The sequence below is a fragment of the Lepus europaeus genome, chromosome 9 (assembly GCF_033115175.1).
Source record: "Lepus europaeus isolate LE1 chromosome 9, mLepTim1.pri, whole genome shotgun sequence".
NCBI lineage: Eukaryota > Metazoa > Chordata > Mammalia > Lagomorpha > Leporidae > Lepus > Lepus europaeus.
The window spans coordinates 29,788,680-29,814,579 of record NC_084835.1 but is presented as its reverse complement, the minus strand read 5'-3'; the positions used below and the strand labels follow the sequence as shown (position 1 = coordinate 29,814,579).

The 25,900-nt window shown below is 42.5% G+C and overlaps 1 protein-coding gene and 1 pseudogene across 5 annotated transcripts in view; one reads left to right on the top strand and one right to left on the bottom strand.

The window, feature by feature from the left end:
* Positions 1–25,900, top strand: part of ERC2 (ELKS/RAB6-interacting/CAST family member 2) — a 1,040,531-nt gene that overhangs the window by 451,446 nt on the left and 563,185 nt on the right. The gene's annotated exons all lie outside the window — the stretch shown is intronic.
* Positions 525–729, bottom strand: LOC133767394 (U2 spliceosomal RNA; annotated as a pseudogene).

Here is a 25,900-nt window from a genome sequence, read left to right as displayed (position 1 = left end):
GGGTCTAGGTACCTTTCTCTGCATTTGAAGCCAGGGACTAGGCTGGCATCCCAAAGTCAAATCTACAGCCAGGTGGACTGTGGTTCTAAGGCACTGCTGCTCAGTGACATGCCAGTGACTACCCCCTGGATACATTTGCCACCATCTAGGGACATTTTTGGTTGTCCTAGCTGGAAAATTGTTGTAAGCATAGGGTGGATAGAGTCCAGTCTATGCTGCTAAACATCCACTATTCACTTCCTAATTACAGATTTCTTTCCTTCCTCTGTATGGATCACCTTACTCATATTGGTTGTCTAGAGATACTATTTAAATGTTTTTGACTTAATGTAACAGACATTTCTGTCCCCTTTGAGCAGTACCTTAGTTGATAGGATAAATGTTTTACCTGCCCTTATATTGTGGCATCATTTTGGGCAGCTTAGAGAAGTGGCCATCCTGGCATTGTGTGTGCATAGGATTACACGTGGTGTGTGGACTGTTGCTGTTTCTTTATACCTGTAATTTTCATATCTGATTATCTAAACATGAGAATGCAGTCAGCACATATGGCATTCTTGAGCTATTAAAAACTTTAAGCTTCTTTTAATTGATCTAATCACTATGATCATGATATGAGCCAGTTTGGAGCAAGCTGCTGATCAGGTATAGTTTAGGGAAAGCATACCTCGAATAAACTGATAAGAACAGATATTACAGTTGATCTTAGCCAAAAGGCTGAGAAGCGATAATACCACGAATAAAACATCTCATTTAGGCAGAACAGAGGCATCACCACTTAAACAAACCTGCCAGCATTTGGAAAACAGGGACCTTTGAAACTAATGTTATCCTTCTCCCCCCCCAAAAAAAAAATTTCATTTGATCAGCCCATTGGTATGAAAATATGATTTCTATATTCCCATTAAATATATTTTTGTGGCATAAGGCAAAATTATGTGTTCAGTGCAAGCTGAATATAGTCCTAATATACTGGTTAAATATTACTAATTAACAAAGTTTTATGTAGATTAGTGCTTGTGGTTTGATGGTTCCTTTGAATAGTGTCTTCCTGGATACAGAAAATCTAAGAAAAAGCTAATGCTATATACCATTATTACATAAATTTTCTGTAAGTCTTCTGTGTTTGTAGAGTATCATTGTGTCACTGGACCGAAGTTGAAAAATTTTTGCCTGTGCATTGTTTGATATTGTGCCTTCATCATGGCAAACAGGTTATGCCTTGGGTTCTAGTCGAAATTTATGCTACAGGACAAATAATCACCAACAGTACATGACCACCAGTATTGGCTGGAATTCTTTGCTGCTTGGTGAAGTCCTGGGGAAAAGACAGTTTGGTGATTTTAACCAGTATGTCCTGTTCTCCAGAAGTCCATTTTGCACCACTGAAGTGGTGTGTCAGAAGTCCCTTTGTCTGTGTGATGTGTCTCTTGAATAGAGATTGTGGCTGCCTTGGTAAATGTAAGCTTCTCTGGGAGCAGTGAACTCCCCAGCTTCCTCCTTCATGGATATTGCAGGGCTGGGAAGGCCCTTGAAATCGTTTGACCTGGCCCTGCCAAGGCAACTGTGGGTGGGACTCAAAATTCATTAAATCTGTAGCAGGCTAAGTTTTAGCTTGATCATTCTGTGTGACCCATGGTGATGTTATTAATAAATAAATGGTTCTTGCCAGAAAAATGGTTCCCTACCCTGTAGGGATTTGAAGTTGTCCTTCTCTTAGAGACGACTTTGATAAAATTACATTTTATTATCAAAGGAACCAAAGTTTGACAGATCTGCCTTCTGACGGAGCAGTTAAAGAGATTTAGCGAAGCCTGCTCACACACTGATGCATTCATTCAGCATCTCTGGGCCTTGTCTTCCTTAGCCATGTCTGTCTTTCCTTGGGCTCTGTGGAGCACAGTTCAATATTATTTCACCTCAAAAGACATATGAGTATGGGTATGCTGATGAAACCTGAGCAGTCCTGAAGCTGGAAATATCAGAGCTAAGAGTAAAAATCACAGAGACTTACTGGGTCCTCCTGGCCAGCCTCTGCATGTTCTTACATAGGAGATGAAGTGACTTGTTGAGGTCACAGGGCTCATGAAAGACAGCACCTGGGCTACACCCAGGTATATGAAACTGATGACATTTTTCATGTCTAAGCATCTGTTGCAAATGAAGCCATGGCCATCATGCCGTACCCTAGCCAGCTTACCTGCCTTCCTACAATCTAGCCCCCCACCAATGTGTGTTCTGCATCTGCGGGGAACTCAAAATCCATCCTATTGAAGAAGTATAATTTCTGCCCTGTGATTGCCTACACTCATCGAGGAAATCACTAAACAGGAAATCACAGTAGAATATACAACACATGTTGTGTTGGCCAGGTATACAGGCAGGATGGAGGGTTACCTCTACAAGCACAAGGGGACTTCGTGGAGAAGTTGATTAAGTGGAGAGCCTAGGGGCTTAGGAGTTGTCCAGTCAAAGCAACACGGGGCCAGCGCCGTGGCTCACTTGGTTAATCCTCCACCTGCAGTGCCGGCATCCCACATGGGTGCCAGGTTCTAGTCCCAGTTGCTCCTTTTCCAGTCTAGCTCTCTGCTGTGGCCCGGGAGGGCAGTGGAAGATGGCCCAAGTGCTTAGGCCTCTGCACCTGCATGGGAGACCAGAAGGAAGCACCTGGCTCCTGGCTTTAGATCGGCGTAGCTCTGGCCATAGTGGCCATTTGGAGGGTGAACCAACGGAAGGAAGACCTTTCTCTCTGTCTCTCTCTCTCTCTCTCACTGTCTAACTGTATCTGTCAAATGAAAAAAAAAAAAAAGCAGCAGGAACAGCATTTGCATGGGTTTGGCAGGAAGAGGTAATACAGTGCCTTTGGTGGACTTAGGAATAATTGTGTATAACTGGGCCATACTTCCTACTCCATTTAGGAAACAAATTTTGCACTTAGGAGCTTTTGTGTTGTCTGTGTCTTCTGGTAATCAAGTACATCACTAAAGTTTGGGAGTCATCCTCACTTCGATATTGTGAAAGTTCTAGCTGGACTCTTGTGGCTTACAGGTGGGAACAGGGATGATCTATGGGATTTCAAAATGCAGTTCAGGGCCAGAGCATGCTGAGAATTGGTTCTTGTTCAATGAGAGTGCTGACCCCAAGCCAGGGAAGCCAAGTTCTCCTTGAAATAAATATTTGCTTCTGAGTTAAGACCTTTTATTCTGTACTCAATTTCACCAGGATATTATTTTCTTTCTCCTCTAAAGGCTTGTTTATAATTATGTGCAAAGTCCCTTGAAGAGTTAAAATAAAAATGCCCAAAGTGCCCTGACCCTGGTTGCTCCCCTGGTGGGTACTGCCTTCTTGGCACATCCATCAATCTCGGCTGCCAGCTGGTGCTTCCAGTTTTGTGATTTGGGATTAGAGGTGGTCGTGTCTTTACATAGCTCAGTCTGGAGATGATTCCGTTTTTCTTCCCACATACTCCCCAGGCCATTTGATTTAAATCAGCCTTATTTATGTGGGAAGGGGAATTTTCTGTCTTTTTTTTTTTTAACTTATCCTGTGTTTGGCAATGGATTCCGCTTTGCTGTGAAGAGTTCATGCATATCTTTATTAGCATTTATCATATTGGATTGTAAGGGGAGGCCATAATTCAAAAGTTTTATAATACATGTCTAAGGTTTCCCATAAGAATAAATGTAATGTAGGAGTAATGTGTTCCTAGGGCATAGAACCTCACAGCACAGTGGGTAATGGGCGTCTTTCAACTGTTCGATACTGTAGTCTCATTGGCAATATTTTTTTTCTTTTATATTTACCTGGTTATGATATGACTCCTGCAAGCTACAAGCTTTAACTGCTTTAGATAGACTTTTTATTTTTGAAGAAGCTGAACTTGAAATTAACGGACTGTATTGTGATTTGGGGCCTGGCATTCTATCACACCTCTTTATAGATTTATGATTTTGATTTTTGGCCAATATAATTATAGTTTATAAAAGTAATTTACAGTTCTAACAACAGTGGTGTGATGAATAGAATTCTGTGATGGGTTCCGAGATTACCCCAACTCCCTGGTGAACATGCCCTGAGTAACATCTGGGACTGTGAACGCAGTGGATTTTGTTCCTGTCATCCGGTTATGTTTAAGAAACGGAGAGCGTTTGAGTGGGTCCATTAAATCTAGGTTTTGAGGTCGGAGATTCAAACTGTGAGGGGGATTCAAAGCATGAGAAGTTCTCTACCTTGACATAAAAGTGGAGGGGGTTCTCATGACAAGGACCCTGGGCAGCGCCTAGGGCTGGGTGTGGATCCTGGCTGATTCTCCCAGGGAAGCAAGGACCACAATCTTATTATGACAGGAAACTGAATTTTGCCAACCGAAATGACAAGTATGGAAGTGAATTTTCCCCTGGAGCCTCCCAACACCTATCCTGACAGCTTGATTTCAGATCTTGAGCAGAGATCTCAGCCATGCTGTGCCGAAATTTTGGCCTACACAACTGCAAATTGATAAAACGGATGTTGCTTTAGGCCACTAGTTGGTAGCATTTTTTTCCTTTACATAGCAATAGGAAAAAAAAAAAACTGGTACAACTACAGATTAAAATAACTGCTCACTAGTGCCCAAACATCTCCGGTAAGTTCAGAGGCAAGTAACCTGCAGCAGAGTTAATGGGATACTGAGAAAGAGTGTTGGTCCACTCTAGGTGGCACCACTTGTACCTGGAGCAAAAGTAGTTTCCAGTGCTCTGGCTGCTCAGCTTAGAAGTCATGGGAATGTTGATGAAATTTTATCATTTTAGGAGGATTTTCACTACTTCAAAATGTTTGCATAGGAATGAACCTTTTTACTTTTTTTTTTCAGATTGTATTATTCAAGATCAGATAACTAAGAGGTACTAAAATGTGACGTTGCATGTTTGGGTCTCTTTTCCCATTAAACCCTGAGCTCAATAAAGGAAGTAACTAGATCTTCCTTACCTTTGTATGCTTAGTATGTTACAGGTAGTTAATAAATATTACATGAAAAATTGAAATATGATAAAATGAATAAACAGATCCATCCAAAGTTCTGATTACATTCAGAATGAGTACACAAATAGGGTTGACTGTGTTCTAAGAAAACTTCATTTGCAGAAACAGTCAGTGAGCCAGATGGGCCCATGAGCTTGTAGTTTGCTGGACTCTGGTATTAGATCACAAGTAGTTATAGCCTATAGGGAGTGCTGACATATAACAATTTTAACAATAAGTTTAAAGATTTTTAAAAACAAACTGTACTATTTAATAGAGTTAAACAAGGTATACTTCTTTTCCAGCCTTTGTTTACTGTTTACCTGAGACCTTCCTGGTGCAATGGGATGTCTTACATAGGTTACTTTCTGTAGCTTTTTATGTAAGTGAAGTCTTCATGAAGCATGTCTAAGCAAACAGCATGTATTCAAATGAATAGCATCTAGTGACACGGGTTTTCCTTTAGTCTTAAAATACGAAGTTAAACTCTTTATGTCACATATGATACCCTGACATTTAAAAGCTTATGAAGGGTGGCATACACACACTGCTGCTCTCTCCACGTTCTGAGTATTTGTGACTTTGTGAAGAGCTGGAAGCAGAGTGGCTAGGTGGGAAGGTGAGAACTGAGGCAATGATCCTACAGTCAGTCTATTTTCAGCGACCTCTTTCATGAAACATGCAGGGGAGCGTTCTTTGGGACAGGTAGATGACAGGTGTAAAGTATCAAGCAGCCCAGGCAAAAGAAAGGCGAGGCAGTTGTCCAAAGCTCCTTAATCCATTTAGGGAAAGTCTTCACCCAGGAATTCATTCTAAGAAAGAAATTAAGAATGTAGGCACTGATTTAGCTACAGGCTGTAGCTTAGCACGGTTCTTTGAGAAAAACATTTTTTTTTTTCTTTTGGCTGATCAGTGAAAGTGTCCAAAGTGATGGAGTAGCTAAATAACTGAAAGTGTGTTCCTTTGTAGATGCTCAGCCAGTAGAAATGATGTTATAGGAGATTTAAGGACAGAAGAAGATACTATGTTATTTTGTTAATTGAAATAAAGTGTTTATGGTGCGTGTGTACAGAAAGACACTTGAGAATGCCTTTGGTTTCCCTATACCCTCACCACTGCTTCACTTTCTAAGCTTATTTTTATTTTTAAGAAGTTTATATACACACATATACAAGTATGCATGCATGCATCAGTATAATTCATTTGTTAAGAGCATGGACTGTGACAGGCCTGGCTTTGAATCTCAGCGCCATCACTTAGAAGCTTTTTAACCTTACACGAGTTACTGACATATCCTTGGCCTGAGTTTTCCTATCTTTACAGTGAGCAGAAGCTCACATCTCACTTTCAGTCTCAATTTTTCTCAACATAGCAGGCTCCGAAGAGGTATTTGTAGAATGAACAACATGCCTATCACTGCTGGTATACAGCAGATTATTATTTTATACTAAAAGAATTTAACTGATAAATGCATCAACTCAAGAGTTCAGAAAGTAGAACTACTTTCTAAAGATCATTTTAAATTGATTTTTAAATTCACATACAGTAAAATTCATTCCTTGTGCTGGGCAGTTCTATGAGTTTTAACAAACACATGAATTGAGTCCTTCCATGTTCATGATGCAGAATAGCTCTGTAACCTCCAAAACCTCCCTTGTGCTGCTCCCTTTATGGCCAACCTCTCCCTCCAGCCCCCAGTCGCTGGCAACCACTAATTTGTCCCCAATCCCTATAGTTTTGTCTTTTCCAGAATCTTATAGAGATGGGATCATCCAGGACATGTGTACAGGCTTTTGCATCTGGCTTCTTTCACTTAGCACAATGCATTTGAAATTCATCCATGTTGTGGCCTTTATCAATAGTTCATTTTAAAGATAATAGTTTTAAAGATAACTCTGAGAGTAACCCTGTGATTTATGAAAATGTCCGTATCAGAACTATGTGGTCTTTTATACCCGAAGTTGTCCTGAAGCCAGAGTTGCGAAAGGGTAGAACGTTAACACTAAAGACCATGCTCACACTGCCGCTTGAAAAATTGAAGGGTTTGAGAGCCAGAAATGAAATATAAAACCCAGACCAGCTTAACTCAGAGTGACACCACTGTCCAGAGCTCTTGATGCTCAGTTTGCAAAGCTACATTAAAAATTAGGTGGGGTCAACCAATAGTCGATAATTCTGATGGGGAACCAATGAAAAACTTTTCAGAAGGGCAGAGAGGGGCATACTTGTGTGTGCCTGTGTGGGTGTGCATGTGTGTGTTGTGTTGAAATGAAAACATTGAAATATTTTTAGAAGGAAAAGAAACCAGCACTTTTTTGTATATAGAGTTAGAAAAAATAATTTTATATCACCATTTTTCTCCCAAAAGGGGTAAGTTTGTGTCAATCCATCTTCCCTCCTTTTCTAGATCTCATAATATATAGGGAATAGTTCGGGGAGTGACCAGAGGTATCACTGAAGCTATGCTTGGAGCCAGCACTGTGGTGTAGCAGGTAAAGCCACCTCCTGCAGTGCCAACACCCTGTATGGATGCCAGTTGGAGTCCCGGCTGCTCCACTTCCAGTCTGGCTCTCTACTATGGCCTGGGAAAGTAACACAAGATGGGCCAAGTCCTTGGGCCCCTGCACCCATGTGGGAGACTGGGAAGAAGCTCCTGGCTCATGGATTCAGATCAGCACAGCTCCAGCCATTGTGGCCATCTGGGGAATGAACCAGCGGATGGAAGACTCACTCTCTCTCTCTCTCTCTCTCTCTCTCTCTCTGCCTCTCTGCCTTTCAAATAAATTAATAATTTTTTTTTAAAAGAAGCTATGCTCACCCCTGGAGCAACTATACAGTTTTGGCCAAGCCTTTTATTATTTTTTAATAAGATTTATTTTATATATTTGAAAGGCAGAGAGAGAGAGAGATAGATCTACCATCTGCTGGTTCACGCCCCAAAGATTTGACTACAACAGTGAGGTCTGGGCCAGGGCAAAACCAGGAGCCAAGAACTCCATCCAGGCCTCCCACTTGGGGGTAGGCACCCAAGTACCTGAGCCATCTTCTGCTGCCTTCCCAGGTGCTTTAGCAGGGCACTTCATTGGAAGTGTAGCTTCCAGGACTTGAACCCTCTCTCTGTTATAGGATGCCACCTTGCAAGCAGTGGCTTAATGCCCTGGACCACTGCCCTGGCCAAGCCTTTTAAATTCGATAAGTGTGGCCTACTGAGCACCACATCCTGGAGAAGGGTACAGAGGTGTGCAGTGTTGCCCTGAAGCCTGAACCAGGAGTAGTCATTTTATTGATTATTCGTCCCGTTTACCTTTTACCTCAAAAGAAATAGTACGATTTTATTTTTAAATAGTTAGCTTATATCTTTGGGCCATATCATGCCTCTTTTTAAAAAAGAAACAACAATGTAGCTTTTTCATTATTAAAAATCAAATTAGGTTTTTGAAAATGGAATCTCTAATTTACATGGACTGTTTAGCTATATTCTTGGTTTAAAGCAATGAATGAAGTAAATATTTAACCTTGATAACAAAAATTCATATGTATGATTTATAATCTGAAATGTGGAAAGGAGAGAAGGAAATTCCAAAAAGAGCATGAAACATTTTCTGATTTAAATTGGTTACAGTAATGTATGCTGATATACATTTGTATATATCAGCTAATTTTCCTCTGCATTATTTTAAGCCTCCATTTGAAAATATTTATTTAAGCATACTGTAATAGCGGTTAACTGTTAAGAGACACAGAATTGAGTTTGGTTGCTTAGTTACTGAATGTTAAGGATCCAGAACTCAGCTCGGTTACTTAGTTCCTGAGTGGGATAGATACAGAACTTATTTAAGCATCCCAGGTAATTTAGGTATTTGCTTCAAGTTAAATCTCTGGTAGACATGGGAATTGTCATAAGGAGGTATATGTTAGTTGCCATGTTCAAATCTAAACTCTTGGAAACTGTACTTGAAGAATTGTAATTGTGTCTTTGGTATTTCATTTCCGTTCAAAGTTCAAACATTTGTTGTATATTTTTGTGTGGTTTATGTATTTTTTTCACAGCAGTGCCACAAGAGCTTTATTTAGAAATCTCAGCTAAATATTTTTTTCTTTGACTAATTCATCCCCTAAAGTCCCTTTCCTCCTTTTGTGGAGTCTCAGCGATCAAAGATTGAGAACTCAGCAGAGGCTGTGCTAAATGTTATGGTAGTTGACAAACGAGTTTGGTTAGATAAGTGTCCCAATTGGAGTGTCAGTGCTGATTAGTCTGGCCCACAGAGAGAAGAAAAAGGTAGAAAATAATGCCCAAAATGCTTACAAAATCAATGCTCTGTGATAGGAAAAGAGCCTGAGACACCATCCCTGTGCTGAATTGAAGGAAAATCAAGCACATCAATTTTAGCTATGGAAATTGCCTTAGAGTGTGCGGGAGGTGCTAATTTGCTCAGACATCTTTTGGCAAACTTGCATTGTAGACTCTGCTCAATACTGTTGTTATTTATGTGCAGTAGTGCCTGTAGCCAGAGAGCTATCTTTCTGAACTTGCCCCTTTCTAACTGAGAATAAAGGTTTGAGGAATATAGGAGATGTCAGTAGCAACAAGCAACTTGAATTCCCCAAGATAAAGACCATGGCTGGGAAGAATTGAGCAGGCAAGTGAAGGTTACTGACTCTGCATTAATAATAAATTTACGAGAGTGCAGAACAGATCATGCCAGGCCATCTTTATCGTTTTCTAGGTGGACGTGCAAGATTAAAGAAAGGAATTCAATAGCGGTAATATCTGGAATTGAGTAAATCATCTAATTCAGTGTCTCCACAAATCTTTGGGGGCAGTGGGGGTGGGGGCAGTGGAGGGGGAGAACCTCAATGAGAATTGGCTCTGAGCACTGTCATGTGGATTCAATTTGGCTGTTGTAATAAATTACAATGGAACAAGGTCCATTGGGACGATGTTGGGATCAATAGAAGGTCAGGCTGTAACATCTCCAGCAGTGGTCTGGAAGAATGGATAACATACTTTATTAAGCTTGGCAGGCCAGGAGGGTTTGGAACTGTTGTGGTCACCACCATTGTCATTAGCCTTTATGAAGCACCTGTTGGGTATGGGGCACTCTAGGGGCTCTTAGATGAAAGCTAAAATACATACAATGGTCAAAATGGTCAAACTCTTTAGGAAAGCGGAGAATAAATACAGGTTTTTTTGAAGGTTTACAAGGATGTCTGGTGTAGTACTGAGTCTTTTTTATGATTTATTTTTTTAAATCATAATGACACCCTTTGAAAGAAATTTTTTCTTCCCATTTTACAGGTGGAAAAAGTGAGGGATAGAGAGTTACAATAGATACTGCAACTGGTAAATAGCAAAAAATAGGTTGTGAACTGAAGTAGTCTGGATTTTACCTTTAACCACTACTCTATGTGTATAAATATGCATAAATATTTCTATATGCTTATGGACAAAGACTGTGTTTCTTTTTGGTTTATGTATTCATTTGTTCATTCATTCAGCAAATATTTTAAATGAACTTTAGATGGTCCCAGTGTAGTAGAGGAGACAGAACCTATTCAAAGATAATTGGAAAAAAAAATGGTAAAAGCATGACTCTGATACAGTTATAAAATGAACACATGTTAAAGATTTTACTTAACTCATTAATCAATGGGGGAAAAGGCAGATGTTAGAACAGGATAGAGAATCTGGAGAACAGATACATTTATAGGTCAGGAATATTGAAATGAATGTGCAGACAGATGCAAAGCTCTGTTTTCCCCAAGTGCACAGGGGAAGTCAGTGAAATCTGTACTAGACAGATCAGAATCTGCATATTTGGCTTTATTTATTTATAGAAAGATTTGTTTATTTGAAAGGCAGAGTGACAGAGTAGGAAGAGAGAGAGAGAGAATGAACATCTAAACATCCAAGTGCTCTTTTGTTCTGGCTCCCTTCCCAAATGCAACAGTCTGGGCTGGGCCAGCTGGAAATACAGAGCCAGGTACTCCACCTGGATTTCCTACTAGGGGGGCATGAGCCCAAGTTCTTGGGCCATTATCTGTTGCCTCTCAGGCACATTAACAGGAAGTTGGATTGGAAGTGGAATAGCCTGGATTCAAATGAGACCTTCTGATATGGAATGTGGCTATCTTAAGCAGTAGCTTAAACTGCTGTGCCACAACACCCACCTCCAGAATCTATATGTTTGTAGACAATAATTATTTTCATTGCTGTAAGTTTTATATAGTTTTCCAAGTTGTATGAAAGCCCAGTGATGAGGAAAAACTAGACTCAGCTAACCTGAAAGGGTATCAGCTGAACAATAATTTTCTGTTGCAGTGTGGTCTTCCTACAATGCTACAGAAGTAATTGTGATGCGATACAAGAGGGTATGATTTGGGACAAAAAAGTTAAATACACAGTATATGCCCCACTCACCTAAATTGTTCAGAGAGGGCAAAGATAGTAATTAAAATAAGAATACTTGAGTCTGAAGGCATTTGAGCTTTCAGATGAGGAGAACTGAGTCGCTGAGTTTTGCCTAAGGTCAGTTCTCTCCTGAGTCCAAAAAACCTTGTAATTTCTCAGCCTTTTGTGATCGCCTCTCTTCCCCTTGGCCACAGGAAGGTAGAAAGGTCCCATACCAAAGTGTCTGCAGAGGACAAGAAAAAATAAGCCCAATCAGTCAGGGTTCTCCGGAGAAACAAAACCAATGGGATGTACTTTTATAGAAAGAAATAGACTCATGTTGTTGTGGAGTCCCAGATCTGCCAAGGAAGGCCAGCAGGTTGGAGTCCAAGGCAGTCTGTTTGTGAGCTGGGAAGAGCTGATGTTGCAGATGAAGTTTGATGACATCTGGTGGAGAATTCCTTCTTGCTTGGAGTGGGGCTCGGCCATTTGTTCTTTCCAGGCCTTCAGCTGGTTAGACAAGGTCCACCTCCTTGCTTTACTCAGAGACCACTGACTTAAATGTTGATCTCATCTAAACACACCCTCTTGGAAGTATCCATGCTTATGTGTGATTAAATATCTTGAAATGATGATCTGGCCAATTTGACACATAGGATTATCCAGCACGCCATATCAGGGGCCCAGGGAACTTCACCTGGCCAGAGAGGTGAATTAAGGTGGGAACAGAGGTGGGAAGGAGACCCAGAATCCCTCCTGGGGGTTGATAAGGCAAGCAATAGGAAGATTGAGAGTCTGAAGGCAGAATTGTTCCAACTTCAGAGCTTTTCCAAGAGCTGACTTCTTCTGGAGTAGGTCCATGGGTCACAACAGTCATAGGTGTGCCTAGTCTCATGTGTGTGCATCTGCCTGGTTAGGGTAGGTATCCACCTAACTGAAGAATAGGAGTGAGTTCAGGAGGGGTTTCCAGATGAGGAGAGCTGCTTATTTAGTCTAGGATATCTTTTTTAAAAATTACTTATTTATTTGAAAAGCAGAGAGACAAGCAAAGAGCTCTGCCATCAGCTGGTTCACTCCCCAAAAGTCTGCAACAGCTGGTTCTGGGCTAGTCCCAAGCCAGGAGCTGAGAGCTCAGTCCAGCCTTCCAATTAGATGACAGGAAGTCAACTACTCGAGCCATCACTTGCTGCCTCCCAGAGTGTGCATTTGCGGGAATCTGAGAGTGAGAGGAACAGAACCAGGACTTGAACCCAAGCATTCCAATGTGGAATACAGGCATCTCGAGCAATTTTTTTCATTATTATTATTTTATTTAACAGGTAGAGTTATAGACAGAGAGAGAGAGAGAGACAGAGAGAGAGAGAGAAAGGTCTTCCTTCCGTTGGTTCACTCCCTAAATGGCCACTATGGCCGGCACCGTGCCTATCCGAAGCCGGGAGCCAGGTGCTTCCTCCTGGTCTCCCATGGAAGTGCAGGGGCCCAAGCACTTGGACCATTTTCCACTGCCCTCCCGGGCCACAGCAGAGAGCTGGACTGGAAGAGGAACAATCAGGACTAGAACCTGGCGCCCATATGGGATGCCGGTGCCGCAAGGCGAGGATTAACCAAGTGAGCCGTGGCGCCGGCCCCTCGAGCAGTGTTTTAACCACTAGGCCAGGTGTGTACTCACTCTCCTCCTTGTCCCCGCTCCAAAGCACTTCTCTGAAAATCACATTGATTATGTCACTGTGAAGATACCTGAAAACCAGAAATGAATTCTTTGGAGAATTAGCATAGGATGTGATGCGAAGTATTCTTTTTAAAAAAGGTGTTACATTCTTTAAAACAAATCCCTAATGTGAATATTTATACTGAACAAGATAGTTCATTCTTTTTTGGCAGACTTGTGACTATTTTCACTTAATTTTCCATTGCTTTCATGCAGCATCCCCACCCTAGCACCTAGCTCCATGCACTCAGGCACACTCAGTCTGACTCTCCTGCCTGCCCTGTGTTGGCCCCTGATGGGGATGCTTATCTTCCCTAGCATCCCTCTTGAGAAGGGTCACTTAGTGGTACAGGTCAGTGTCCCAGTGTGCTCATCAGTGCCTCTCCAGATGCACAAAGTTCCAGAAATGGTCCTTGGTGTTCCACCTCAATGCTCACATTCAGAATCTGTTTGCAAAACAGACCCTGTTGGTGTTGTCCACCCACATCTGCTCTTTGCTCAGAAGAGCACTTTGCCATGGTAGGTACACCAATCGGTGTTTGTTGGATGGGTCAGTATGTGTTCAGTTCTGTAGATCTGTATTCAGACTGTCAGTGTAATTACTGTTTTATCTGCTAACAGCAGCTAACATTTGTTGAGTCGTTCCTCTGTATCAGGTATTATGTTAGGCCTTTACGTGCCTGTGAGTAACTTCCTTATGTTCTGCGTCCTTCCTCTCCTGCCGCCTTCTCAATGAAGCTTACCCTGGCCACTTTAGCCATAGTGGAGACTGCTTGTTCCCACTCTAGCAGTCCTCATTGTTTGTACCTTGCTCTACCTGTTCTTTTCTCCCATATTTTCATCTTTCAATACACTCTGTTACCTATTGTTTTTATTTATTGACTTTCATCCCTCTCCCTGTACCAGCATCTAAGTTCCACCAGGTCAAGGATCACTTTCTGTTTTATTTGTTAATATACCCCAAGTGTCCTGATGAGCATCTCTGGTGTATCAGGGACTCATTCACATAGGGGGAACGTAGTGAATGGGTATCTCTTAGTTGTCATAACACCCTCACGTGTACTAGTCTAAGTAGTACTCAGAATACCAGGTAGGTACTCGCCTTATCCTACTTTAACAGAAGAAGACAGGGTTCTCAGAAATTTCTCTGGTGCTGAATTTTAGGTGTACCTTAGATATGCAGAAAAACTATGCAGTTAAGTTAGAACCCTACCTATTCACTTAGCTGGGATTTTGCCAGAGACTTTGCAAGTGAAAAGAATCTAGCAGTTCTGAAGATTCCACAGGCTCAGAGCAAGACCCAGAAATAGTGAAGCAATGTGGGACTTGATGCTGATAAATTAAAAGAAAGAAAATGTCAAACACTATTAATATGAGGAATGATTATTTAGTAGGTACAAAAGTTTTTGTCTTAGAAAATTAAAACAATTTCTATAGTTGGATGGTGGTGATGACTACTCAGCAATGTGAAGGTACTTAATGCCACTGAACTGGACATTTGAAATGATTTAGATGGTAAATTTTTTTAAAGACTTATTTATTTATTTGACATGTAGAGTTACAGACAGAGAGAGGGAGAGACAGAGAGAAAGGTCTTCCATACGCTGGTTCACTCCACAAATGGCCACAATGGCCAGAACTGAGCTGATCTAAAGCCAGGAGCTTCTTCCCGGTCTCCAACATGGGTACAGGGGCCAAGCACTTGCACCATCTTCTACTGCTTTCCCAGCCAGGGAAATGGGATGCCGGCGCAGCAGGCACAGGCTTAGCCCACTACTCCACAGTGCTGTTCCCTAGATGGTAAATTTTGTGTTAGGTGTATTTTACCACAATTAAAATGCAAAATGGAATTTTTAAAAGTGTTATAATTTAACACTCATTGTTAATGATGTATGTGTGTGGAGGAAGGAGAAGGTGAGAAATAAAATAATTTTATTAGGGCAGTGGAGGGAGAAAATGCCTGGGGTTATCGGCAAAATTTTAAAAGGACCTGTTCCTGAACACGTGGTTCTCTCTCTCTTACACTCTCCTCTCTCTTTTTCCTTTTTCGCCCCTGCCCACCGGTCTGTCAGGTTTCCCCAATAAACTCTTTCCCTTAAAAATAAAAAAGAAGAAGAAGAAAAAAAATGCTGGGATTAGATTGTGGTTTTTCTCTTTTGCTTTAGACCTACCTTTTGCTTTAGACCAGGTCTTTAACCTCTGTGAGCCTCAGTTTCCCCTGTCTCTGTTGTGGACATGATCATAGTACCTACATTGCAGAGAAGCCATGAGGATTCATGAAGGAATGAAAAGGGCCTACCACAAAGCCTGGCTTCCAAAGAGTTCTTCTTGTAGGAACATTTCAAATCAAATGATAGGGAAAGATACCTTTGTTCTTGCTGAACCTTTGATGTATTGATTGGTTCTATGTTAAGGCAGAGTGCAAGACTGAAAACTCCACAAGAACAGATCGAGGGAGAGCACACATGCCACACAATACTTTCCATTATCCACTCACTCCTATCAGTCTTAAGTATATGACCAGTTATTACAAGCACTGAGCACTCATTGGAAGTGGAGCAGCTGGGACTCGAACCTGTGCTCATATGGGATGCCAGTGCTGCAGGCAGTGGCTTAACCACTCCGCCACTATGCCAGCTCTGAGTTCTCAGTTCTTGAAGCATGTTACCCTTTTGTATGATTTTCTTCCTATGTTCAGGTAGTGCTAGGAGAACGCAACCCTCTTCCAAGGCCTAGACTAGAAACAGATTTATTTCAGGCGAGCTTCAAGGACATGACCCAGCCAGTATTGTTAATCTACGTCTTTATTTCTTTTCTATCTGAGATGTTTGATGGTGGGGCTGCTGGGTTCTGATTTTTCCTTTCTTATTTGGAACATCAAAAAGTTTCCCAGTAGAGACATCACAAAATCATAGCCTGCAAACCTCCTTGTGATGTTTCAACAACTCCAAAGACCCAATGGCACCTATCCTTACGGGAACCGATGTGAATTATCTCTTAGAAAGCAAACAGGCCAAAACATGTATCCTCTAGGGACAGATACTCAGAAGCATTTGTGTCCAGATAAAGCAAAGGTTTTCCCAAGTCAGAGGTTAAGCTCGATGCCTGGCAAAGCAGAATGGTCTGAGGGTTTTGTGTGCATTGTTCATCATTCATGTTTCCATTTCAGAGATGAATTTACTGGGAAGCTAACCATGCTGAAACTGTGCCCCCTCCCTTGCATGGGTCTCTTCCAGAGCCCTGAACGTGTATTTTCATGTTTACATATTTTTGTAAGTTCTGTTAAAGTATGATATTTCTCTAATTCTTTAAATAGTCGACTTAGCCACTAGTACAGGCCTACCTGTAGTACAGGATCTACCCATGCTATTATGGTTGTTGAGATGTGAGCAGACAGATCAAATCACAGCATGGCCACTCTCAACACTAGGGGATGCAAGTGAAGGCAGGAAGAAGATAGACTCTGAGAGACATGGGGCAAGCAGAAGAGTTGGAATGAGTTTGCTGAAACTGAGAAGTCTCTGTGCAGCTGGGTTGTGCTAACAAAGGGGCCTCTGGGCCCCTGGAGAGTGGCAGATCTGGAAGCCAGCCTTGCTTACCACTGCAGTTTGTCTGTCTTGCCTGTTACACAGGACAGTCTAGTAGGAAAAGTACTGCTTGAGTTCTACAGGGCAAACTTGATGACTAATGTCTTTTAAGTCAAATTTCCTCCAAACAATAGAAGCTCAGGTTGTAGATCAGAACCAGACATAAATATATTTGGACATGGATTACAATAAAATTTACTGGTGCTAAAGATAATCAAGCCATTTCATTTTCCATGCATTTTATGGCCTGAAGAAAGTGATATCACTCCTTGGAAGGGAGGAGAATGACTTGCTTCATTTGCTGTTCTGTTGGGAGAGAGAAACTGAAATGTGAAGGCAACCAATGACTGCCTTTTCTCCCCAGCCCTGCCCTCTCTCTCAGGGAACACTGCCATCCCACGGAGAAGGCACCAGCTTGGGGCGTTCCTACGGGCCTCCTCAGGCTTTGCAGCCCGAAGGATGTATCACATTCCCTTTGCTGGCTGGTGCAGTGAGGCAGACTGTTGAGCAGATGTTGATTAATGGGGCCCAGGTTGCTGTGTTTGGCATTGCAGTTTAAGTGTAGCGGTGCTCTGATAGTCTGTACACAGAGGGTCTGTGTCTTGCCCCAGGGAAGGCGCGCTGCAACCCAACAGGAGCATTGTCTTTCAGAGCCTCTGTGTTGCAGTATCCAGTTACGTGGCATGGCCATGAGAGTTGAGAGCCCCAGCATTTGGCCTATATCACATCTTAATTGCTTTTTGGTATAAATGTGCGTGGACAGAGCATGAGAGCAACTCTGAATGACAATGAAAATGGAAGCATCTTGAAAATAACCTTTTGATTGTTACTGTAGCAGTTTTTCCAACTTCCTCACATGGATGTTGCTAGAGCCACTTGATTGTAACTGCTGCTCTAAAAGTGCTAGCCCGTGTTTTGTCGATGGGGTGGTGTCTGCACTGGGGACTTGCTAGCAGTAGGGAGGGACTCAGAGTTTTTTCACCTCCTTCAGACTCAGTTTCCTTGTGGTTAAAATAAGAACACAGAGTATCTTGTCCATGGGAGTGAAATGACTTGATGGATATTAAATGTATCTATCCGGGGGCAATAGTAGCCAGCAGAGAACATGAAACATAATGAGCATTTAGTCTGTAATAGCTCATCTACCTAAATTCAGCACCACATATACAAATGGCATGACTCAGTGATGTCGTTTAGTGCCTACTGTGTTTTCCACCTGGACTTCATTCATTTATTTTCTCAAAATAGAATCAGAAGCAATGGTTTGAATTGGGGTGTCTCTGGAATTGTCATCTGAAGAATCTTGGGCTTCTTTAGTGATGTTTGTTTTCCTCATTCCAACTCAAAGCCTGGTCATCTGGGCCCTGTGTGGGCACAGACCTGCTGTTTCTCTTTCAGGACAGCCTGATGTTCCCTATAGGGAAAATGTGGGATGCAGGTACTACACCTGATTTTATTAAAAGCATGACTTTTTGTTGTTCTCATCCGTTTTCCCAAAGAATCTAGCTTTAATCCTCAAAACCAAATGCATTTTGTGATTGCCACAGAATTGGGAACTGTTAGCAAAGTTTATGGATGATTTGAAGGCACACGTGGGAGTAAACGGTCCTTATCCATCAGAGAGGACAGTGAGCTGCCACTGGCCTGTTAGCCTCTGCATCTCCTACTGCAATCTTCAGGAAGTTACCAGTTTTATTGTCTGGAGTTAAGAGGTGGGAGAGATGTAAACTACTTCAAGATCTTTAACACTTTTAAGGGGTTAGGCTGCTTGATGTTTTAAAGAGTTAGCTTTATCTTGGGCTGGCGCCGTGGCTTAACAGGCTAATCCTCTGCCTTGCGGCGCCGGCACACCAGGTTCTAGTCCTGGTTGGGGCGCCGGATTCTATCCCGGTTGCCTCCCTTCCAGGCCAGCTCTCTGCTGTGGCCCGGGAGTGCAGTGGAGGATGGCCCAAGTGCTTGGGCCCTGCACCCCATGGAAGACCAGGAGAAGCACCTGGCTCCTGGCTTCGGATCAGCATGATGCGCCGGCCGCAGCAGCCATTGGAGGGTGAACCAATGGCAAAAAGGAAGACCTTTCTCTCTGTCTCTCTCTCTCTCTCTCACTATCCACTCTGCCTGTGGGGGGAAAAAAAAAAGAGTTAGCTATATCTTACTAATGTCTGTTTTCCCATATGCCGAGGAAGCTGAGGCCCAAAAGTATTTAAATGGCTTGAGATTATGAAATGGAAAAAAATGAGAATTGAGTTTTCTGGCTTCAGGTAGATAATAAGAGTAATGGCAAGGAAAGAGATAAAAGAAGGAAAATATTTCCTGTGCTAACTCTTGTATTATGTTCTTGGTGCTGCCTGATGTCACCCTGACCTTTGTGATGTAAACACGGCTTGCTTCCCTACCTGCTTCCCATAAGAGGCCTATCCCTCTCCAGGATTCATTTCCATCTACAGAGTCTCCTCTAACTCTTAAAAACAAACAAACAACAACAAAAAAAAGATTTATTTATTTATTTGAAAGGCAGAGTTATAGAGAGACAGACAGAAAGATAGAGGGAGAGAGGTCTTCCATCGGCTGCTTCACTCCCAGACGGCCGCAACAGCTCAAACTGCACTAATCTGGAACCAGGAGCCAGGAGCCTCGAGCCTCTTCCGGGTCTCCCACGCAGCTGTAGGGGCCCAAGGACTTGGATCATCTTCCACTGCTTTCCCAGGCCATAGCAGAGAGCTGGATCGGAAGTGGAGTAGCTGGGACTCGAACTGGCGCCCATGTGGCACTGCAGATGGTGGACTTACCCGCTATGCCACAGTGCCTCCTACCCCTTTTTTTCTGAGATTTATTGATTTATTTGAGAGGCCAAGTTAGAGGGAGGGAGAGAGAGAGAGTCTCCATTTGCTGGTTCACTCCCCAAATGGCTGCAATGGCTAGGGCTGGATCAAGCCAAAGCCAAGAGCCAAGAGCTTCATCCATGTCTCCCCTGTGGATGCTGGGGCCCAAGCACTTGGGTCATCTTCTGCTGCTTTCCCAGGTGCATTACCAGGGAACTGCATTGGAAGTGAAACAGCCAAGACTCAAACCAATGTTCATATGGGATGCTGGCGTCACAGGCAGTGGCTCAACCTGCTCTGCCATCTTCTTAGGATGCCCTTCATGTGTGAGTTTCCATCCCTTGTCACACAGTTGAACTGGTACCTCCCTCCCACAAGGGGTCTGCTTGTTTTACTTACTCAGTCATGGAATACCACCTCCTCCCTTTAATCCCCCTGCTTGCCACTCAACACAAGGCATGTGGGACTGAATGAGTGGCTTTTATAAAACACTGTGGTGAAGTTTCTGGGCTTCTATAATCACAGGGCAGTCTTGAGAAAATGAACTGTCAGGTTTCCCTGATTCCATCAAAGCTTGTGAGCCACAGGCCGCCTCGCTGCATGGTTTCCCATCCCCACTTTTAGCTCGGCAGCTTGCCAAGCTATCTATGACTCCTTCCTCGCCTATTTTCCCTGGCCCACCTGAGAATAGTGGAGTTCCTCTGCCTTCCTACAGACCACACCTGCCTCTAACTGCTCATCTTTCTCCCATAAAAATGATGGTGTAGTTGATGGTTCGTGTTTTCCTAAGCAGGGCAACAGTGCTCCCCAAATAAAATTCGGGCTTTATCTCCTAAAAGTCCAACTGCCAACTCCAGTTTTCTAAAGATGTGTTCATTCTTGGAGCTGCCATACTACCCTAGGGGATAGGTGTTACTGCGATCCCATTTTACAGTCAATGGAACTGAGGCATGAAGAGATTAGTTAACTTGCTGAAAGCCCCACAGAGACCTCATCAGCTCATATCCATGGCATAGGGGTCAGCAAACATTTTCTTAAAAGGCCAGATGGCCTCTATGGCGGATACTCAAGTCTGCCATTTGTAGCAAGAATGCAGGTATAGACATTATGTCCACAAGCGGATATGGCCCAGATTCAATAGGTTTTGTTTACAAAAACAAGTGGTAGGCTGGAAATAACCTGCAGGCCAGAGGCTGCCGGCCCTGACTTTACCATATTGCTGCCTTCTCCCATAATGCTGACTCTCTTTAATATCTCGAAGTTAAACCCAAAGTGGCTTGAAAACAGTATCCAGAATCCATCTGGACACATCACGTTAAGCCCCTTGGCTTTTACTGGCTGAAAGCAGTCGGTAGCTTTGCTCAGAATGGACAAGTCTGTAGTGATTGTTTAACTATCCATCTGGCAGCCATGACGGTGCTGCTCTGAACTTGGTCGGAGACATGCTGGGATTTTACAGTATATTGCTAGTACTTTCTTCTAAGCAAAATAGTGTGCGTACACTGCCACATTTCTCAGAGTGATTTTCTCTCTGGAGCCATGTAGGACCTGAGAGAGCGTAATTTATGCTCCATTTATTGTGTCCAAAAAACAGCAGGAGTTGCTGTTTCTTACATCTTGGGACACTAACTCTGACAAATATATGTGACCAGGTTAAATTTGTGTTTTTTTTTAAATTGCTGCCCAGTGTGTTCTGTTGAGGCAAGTCAATATCCTATTTTGCCTGAGTCAACTTATCCATGGTGAGCTCTGTTTATACAGTGGTCTCATCTCTGTTCTCTGATTCTCACAATTAATGTTGAAAATAAAGATATTTTATCTCTGCTAAAAGAATCCAAAGGAACACTGAAAACTACACTTCAGGTTTTCATTTTTGGCAATTCAGAAAGTTGTAAGTGGCCAAAGGTTGGCTCTTTTTCTATGTCTCTATATCTCTAATTGTCTCTGATTAGCTCTCTCTGTCTCATAAACACTTATGAAGATAATCATTATTTGAAAACTTTCAGTTTAGAATTGTTTTATTGCTGATTTATCACATAAGCCCCTGAAAATAAGGGTTTCTGATGAAAATGTTGAAACTAACCTTAATCCGTTGGTAAACGTTTTCACTCTAGTTCACATCTGGATTCCAAGAGGGCTTGAAACATACAAATCCTAAGTTTCATTTCTTCAGAACATGCAGAGCAAAGTTCAGTGAACCCAGAGCCCCTGGAAGTGCATCATCCTGAGCTGTGTCCCCCTTGGGCTAGAGAATCCCTCTCAAATCCTTACAAGTGGGGTAGGGGCTTACTTTTCTCTGTAAAGACCTTATAAGAGCTTCTTACCTGCTTCCCCTTAGAACTACTACCTTAGAAAAGTCAAGAAGATGTTCCAGAACATCTTCTGCAGACTAATACTTCTTGTGTTTTTTTATGTCTATTTTCCTATTAATTCTTTGTTTTAAAAAGATTTATTTATTTATTTGAAAGTCAGAGTTAAACAGAGGGAGAAGGAGAGGCAGAGAGAAAGAGAGAGAGAGAGAGAGAGGGAGAGAGAGAGAGAGGTCTTCCATCTGCTGGTTCACTCCCCAATTGGCTGCAATGACCAGAGCTATGCCAGTCCAAAGCCAGGAGCCAGGGGCTTCTTCTGGGTCTCCCACATGAGTGCATTGGCACAAGGACTTGGGCTATCTTCTAATGCTTTCCAAGACCATAGCAGAGAGCTGGGTGGTGAGTGGAGCAGCCGGGACTCCAACTGGCACCCATACGAGATGCTGGTACTGCAGGTGGCGCCTTTACTTGATATGCTATAGCGCCGGCCCCAAGACTAATAATTCAGATTCACTTGGCCCCTGTGTATTGAAGGCCTACTATGTGCTGGGTGTTAGGAATATGACCAGGACAACAGGAATGGAACCAAAGCTCCGTGGAGCTCATGCTCAGTGGCAAATGGCGGGCAAAGCATAAAAGTCAAGCAAACTTTCATTAGTGAATAACCCAAGCAAGGTTGCAGGAGTGTCAGAGCCGTGTGGGTGCTGAGAACGTATGAGGGAAGCCCTCCCTTTACAGAGACCCAGAATGTTACGTGAGTTGCCTTATGCTGCGTGACTGTTGGCTTCTCTTGGTCCTCCATACTTTGTAATGCAACCTATGGCTCCAGAGTGCAAGGAAGCTCCCCAGTTTTCTACATCACAAAATATCCTATGACTGTAGATAGTTTCCTCCCCTGTTTTTTTTTTTTTTTTTTCAGCTTGAGTGAAACCACATAGACCTCCTGGAAACTGAGTATGAGCTTCTCTGAAGTTCAAGGATACGTTTGTTTCTCATCCCTTCCAGAGTGTTTGACCTAGAGGGTTGGTTGCTCAGCCCAATACTGAGTTCATCTTGGCAGTCATCTGGATTGGGGGAAGATCCACCTTGGATCTCAAGTCATTAGGTTTGGCTTACCCTCCTTCTCTTTGGTGTTTTGTCGGATATGTTGTTGTGAATTGGCCTTGGGTTAGGAGTCCCACAGGGCCAGAAACATCTCTCTGTACATCATTCAACTAGATAGCAGTCATGGAGGAGACTCTCAGCAGTTATCTGAGTAAACGAGGACAGAATGCGTGAATGCCTCAGCGCTGCAGGATCCCAGTCTCCCTGGTAACCAGGTGATAGGATGCTCCCTGTTGGCCTGTGTTTATGAAATTTCCTTACTGTTCCTGAACTCCGCTTCAGAGCCTGTACAGTGCAACTCTCCGCAGCTGCTTCTTCATATTATCCACCTGCTCGGATGTCACTTCCTCCAAGAAGCCTTCCTGAGTACTCACATCATGTAACTCAGTTCCAAACTCCATCACTCTGTGTTCCCTGATCTGGCTTGTTTTTTCCGTCGTACTTTGCACTTAGCTTTGTGTGAAGTTAGTATGTAGTGTATGTATTTTTTGTCTTGTTTATTGACCGTATCCCTCCATGTGCATAAGCTCCACAGTGGGGCAAGAACCCTGTCTAACTTCACCAGGTCTGCAAAGATGCCTGGCATACAGTAAGGATTAAAAAGTAACTTAATACTGGGTACGGTACATTTAAATAATATGTAATAAGGTATATTGAGAAAGAGGATAATTTAGTTTTTGTTTGTGTATTTAAAGATTTGTTTATTTAAAAGACAGTGTTACAGAGAGAGACAGAGAGACAGAGAAAGAGATTTTCCATCTACTTGTTCATTGCCCAAATGGCTGTAATGGCTGGGGCTCAGTAAGCCAGGCCTAAGTCTGGAGAACTCTACCTGGGTCTCCCACGTGTGTGGGAGAGGCTCAAGTTCTTAGGCCCTCTTCTTCTGCTTTCCCACGCACATTAGCAGGGAGCTGGATCAGAAATGGAGCAACTGAGACTGAAACGGGTGCCCATTTGGGATACTTGTATCATAGGCTGCTGCGCCACAATACATTTTCTTACCAGTGAGGAGAGCTGTCCTTAAGAATGCTGTGGCCACTTTGACTATGACCTTGTCTAAATATGATCAGAGTCAGAGAACTGACTCTGATCCCTAAACAGCACTCTGGCCTCAGAATCAGCCCTTATGACATTCGGGTCTGGCTAAAAAGCCCATGAGAGTATTTTAGGCATGGAAAGCCAGGACACTCTGGCAAATTAAAAAAAAAAATGACCTAAATGAAAGATCTCTGCAATTGAGATCCCAGTGGAAAGAATGGGGCCATCAAAGAAGGAGGTACCTTTCTCTGAAGGGAGGAGAGAACTTCCACTTTGACTATGACCTTGTCTGAATAAGATCGAAGTCGGAGAACTCAAAAGGCCTCCATAGCCTTGGCAACTCATGACAAGAGCCTAGGGTAATCACTGACGCCATAAACAAGAGTGTCAGTTTGTTAAGTGTTGTTCATGTAGGATCTCTGTCCTAAATGTGCTGTACATTGTGATTTAATGCTATAACTAGTACTGAAACAGTATTTTACACTTTGTGTTTCTGTGTGGGTACAAACTGTTGAAAGCTTTACTTAATATATGCTTAATTTTCTTTTGTATATAAAGATAATTGAAAATGAATCTTAATGTGAATGGAAGGGGAGAAGAAGCGGGAGAGGGGAGGGTTGTGGGTGGGAGGGAAGTTATGGGGTGGGGCATTGTAATCCATATTCATTAAATAAAAGTTTAAAAAAAGAATGCTGTGGCCAATCCACAGTAGATACTGAGAAATGATTATGAAAGTAATGACTAGTTAACTATGTTTTGTTTTTATAAATTAAAAAAAGAAGCATTTCTTAGGATCAGACAGGCTCTGGTTCAAGTCCTCCTTTTCCGTGTGGTGGCATTGTAACCCATTTCCTGGTCTGTAAAATAGAGATAAAGATCCTTGTCACCAAATCTTAGGATTGTTGTTGAGATTCAATCAGCAAATACAGTGCCTGGCATTGGGAGGCCTTTCTTTGGGCAAATAAGTCACTCCCTCTCCCCATTCCCAAATTAAAGAAAAAAAAAAAAACTGAAGCAGAGTTATGTAAAATATTAAAATAACTTAAATACATAGATCAAAATTAAGTATGAAAAACAGATTTCCCTTGCTCATCTGAGTATCCTTAAGTCTTTATGTTTTGGCTGTTTTTATTTAATGTTTTAAAGGAAATCACCACAGCCAGCCATTTGGGTACTAAATAGGGACGCACCCCTCGGATTCCAGTGTTGTTGCACGGCTCTCAGACTTGCACTGCATGGAGGGCCCTGTGGCAGAGATGCTGCTGCCTTTTTGTGGGTACAATTCTACATCTGCAACTGATCGAGTCTGCAGATGGGCTCCTACAGAAATAATTAGCCACTTGCCCCTTATTTTGAGGGTGCAAGTGGCCCCACTTGCCAGCAATTACTAAACCATGGGGAAAGAGAAAGGCTAGGGTAGAGCCGGTGGAAATTTAAGCCTGAGAGCCAATTACTTTTATTTATTTTTTAAGTTATAGCTATCTTTTTCTTTTCTTTCTTTCTTCTCCTTTTTTTTTTTTTTTTTTTTAAGTACTGTCCTTGAAAGTGTGTAAGCTGCCTTGGAAGAGACCTACCAAGAGTTCCACATACCTTTCCCAGGGTGTTCATACTTCAGCTATTTCCCATCATTTTTTTCGAAGGGCTTATTTAAATATGCTCTGTACTTTCAGCACTGCATTTGGTTTCATGGTTGGCTCATGGCTACACATTAGCTAATTATTGGTAAATTATCTGGCTTATGAGTCCTGATCCATTTTCCTTTGGAGGGATCCTTGTCTGCTTTTCACCGGGCCCCCTTGCACATTACTATCCTTTTAGGGCATGTTTGCATTGACCTGCACTGGGGCATCTTTGGATACATCTGTGTTAGGATCACTTACTGCAGGCGTGTCCTGTGATGAAGGAGAGAGTGTCCAGTGGCATTAGGAGACCAGAAGAGTTTG